We start from the raw sequence: 2,971 nt of genomic DNA, 5'->3' as shown, positions 1-2,971 counted from the left end.
AAATACCTAGGAATCCAACTTACAAGGGATGTAAAGGACCTCTTCAAGGAGAACTACAAACCACTGCTCAGTGAAATAAAAGAGGACACAAACAAATGGAAGAACATACCATGCTCATGGATAGGAAGAATCAATATCGTGAAAATGGCCATACTGCCCAAGGTTATTTATAGATTCAATGCCATCCCCATTAAGCTACCAATGACTTTCTTCACAGAATTGGAAAAAACTGCTTTAAAGTTCACATGGAACCAAAAAAGAGCCGGCATTGCCAAGACAACCCTAAGCCAAAAGAGCAAAGCTGGAGGCATCACGCTACCTGACTTCAAACTATACTACAAGACTGCAATAACCAAAACAGCATGATACTGGTTCCAAAACAGAGATATAGACCAATGGAACAGAACAGAGGCCTCAGAAATAATACCACACATCTACAGCCATCTGATCTTTGACAAACCTGACAGAAACAAGAAATGAAAGGATTCCCTATTTAATACATGGTGCTGGCAAAATTGGCTAGCCATAAATAGAAAGCTGAAACTGGATGCTTTCCTTACTCCTTATAGGAGTGAACATTTCTTATCAGGGGCTATGCCTTTTCAATTAGCAGTTGGAGCTGGGCACAGTGGCTTACACCTGTAATCCTAGCACTTTGGGAGGCTGAGGCAGGTGAATCATTTGAGCTCAGTAGTTTGAGACCAGCCTGGCCAACATGGAGAAACTCTGTCTCTACTAAAAATACAAAAATTAGCTGGACATGGGGGTGTGTGCCTGTAATCCCAGCTACTCAGGAGGCTGAGGCAGGAGTATCGCTTGAGCTTGGGGGGCAGAGGTTGCAGTGAGCTGAGATCGTGCCACTGCACTCCAGCTTGGGCGATAGTGTGATACTCTGCCTCAAAAAATAAATTAAATTAAATTAAATTACATTAAATTAATAAATTTGTAGATGGCCTTGGTTTTATTTTCCCGCTTACAAGGAAGCAGGAAGAGCCCAAGGAAAAAGAAGAAGCATGAAAAATGACAAGAAGACTAAAACAGAAGTTTCTAGGAACTTTGCACACACAGAAGAGAGTTCTTTTAGCTTTAGTCAGGATAGGAAAAGAACAAAATAAAAGTAAACATTTATTGAGCCAGGCCCTGTCTTCTACTTGTGTTAATTCATTTAGTCAAATCCTCACAAGAGCTCTATAAAGTAGGCACTGATGTGATTCCTAGTTTTTAAATGAGGACTGATGGACAGAGAGGTTTCTTAACTTTCCCAAGGTCACACAGCCAGTAAGCAGGGGACAGGGATCTGAACCAACACTGGTAGCCATGGCGCCACATCTTAGAGCAGTCAGTGTAATGTGACTGGTGGCCAAGACAAGGCAGACACATGTCACTGCTGCCTTCCCCATCTCAGAGAATGGACTTCAAATTGGAAAGAGTGGAGCGAAGCGTGGAAGGAACTGGACCTCAGGACAGGTGCGGAGTGTGCGCAGGCCCCTGGCAGCATACCTGAATTGGAGCTTCTCGGTTTAGAAGAAACACATTTCCAGATAAGGACAGACCTGTAGATGTGTTAACCAGTGAGATTTCCTGGAGAAATTGGGGAAGGGTAACAATGGAATATCAGTAACAATAAAAAATCAATAACTAGGAACAAAATCAATAATGTTCCTAGTTATCTAAAAGGGTACAAAAACATCTAAAATCAACTATTAATGGCACCTTTTATGCATTATGTATTAGGTGGAATTTTATTTTATTTTAAACAGAATCTTGCTCCGTCACCCAGGCTGGAGTACAGTGGTGCGATCTTGGCTCACTGCAACCTCCACCTCCTGATTCGAGTGATTCTTGTGCCTCAGCCTCCCAAGTAGCTGGGATTACAGGCATGCGCCAGCATACCTGGCTAATTTTTGTATTTTTTCTAGAGACGAGTTTTGACATGTTGGCCAGGTTGCTCTCGAACTCCTGGACTTAAGCGATCCATCCACCTGGGCCTCCCGAAGTGCTGAGATTGCAGGCATGAACCACGGTGCCCTGCTGGGTGGAATTTTTAAATTGCAAATAACATATACCAATTTATGCAGCTTAAAGGAAGTGGAGCTTACTCTGACAGTACAGAGCGGTCTCACAGAAGGAACAGCAGGGACCCACCAGGCCTCAGGAGTCAACCAGAACCAGGAAATCAACTGCTGTTGTTGCTGCTTCCGCTGTACACCTGCCTCTGAATTTTCTCTTGCCCGTGAACTTGGCAGCCCCCAGAACCAAGGCTGATAGTTCCTCTTTTCGACAGCGCAGCCAGACAGAGATGAGCCTCCTGGACTCAATTATGTATTTGCAGGTAAGAGACCTGGTTGACACAGGTATTCCCTCTGGGCCGATCAGTGAAGGTGGCGGTGTCCTGGGTAATTGTAACTTCTCAAACTATGGTGCAGTGGAGGCAAGGGTGTGTGTGTGTGTGTGTGTGTGTGTGTGTGTGTGTGTGTGTGTTCTGTTCAGAAACTTGGGCAGGGGATAGGAAAGTGTTTTTAGATGTGGTGGTATCTAAGCTGACACCCAAGTTTCTTGATAAATGGTGCGCTGAAAGTTTATGAATAGCGTATCAAAGAAAGCAGATGCCCAGGTCCTTCCAAAGAAGTCATTTCCTTCTTGATGGACATACTAAAGGGATAGAAAGGGAGGATGCAGGGATTTGTAATGCAGGGATCTGGGTGGAAAAGCCGTGAAGTGTGCCAGCTTCCTCCTCTTTGTCTTGGTGGGGGCTAGTGCCAAGTGCAGGGCTGGCTCACAGTAGGTGCTCAGCAGCTCTGAATGCATGAATGAATGAATGAACGAATGAATGAATGAGTGATAGCCTATTCCTGTGGGTTCACAGCTGTTGGGAACACCCGTACCCAAGTAATGCTGGTGAAGAGGCTGGCATCACCCTGGAGGGAGAACTTTGATGGTGTACTTCAGGTCAACAATGATATCTGTGACT

General features: G+C 44.6%; 1 long non-coding RNA gene across 1 annotated transcript in view; it reads left to right on the top strand.

Moving 5' to 3' along the window:
• Positions 1–1,135, top strand: part of LOC108520540 (uncharacterized) — a 16,795-nt gene extending 15,660 nt beyond the window's left edge. Inside the window, exon 4 of the long non-coding RNA XR_001882931.1 lies at positions 985–1,135. This is a non-coding gene — a long non-coding RNA (uncharacterized LOC108520540). The remainder of the gene's footprint in view (positions 1–984) is intronic.
• Positions 1,136–2,971: the final 1,836 nt, after the last annotated feature.

This window comes from Rhinopithecus bieti, unplaced genomic scaffold (assembly GCF_001698545.2).
Source record: "Rhinopithecus bieti isolate Rb0 unplaced genomic scaffold, ASM169854v2 scaffold_51907, whole genome shotgun sequence".
Lineage (NCBI taxonomy): Eukaryota > Metazoa > Chordata > Mammalia > Primates > Cercopithecidae > Rhinopithecus > Rhinopithecus bieti.
Note: the sequence above shows the minus strand (reverse complement) of the source record. Positions and strands in the feature narration are given on the sequence as shown.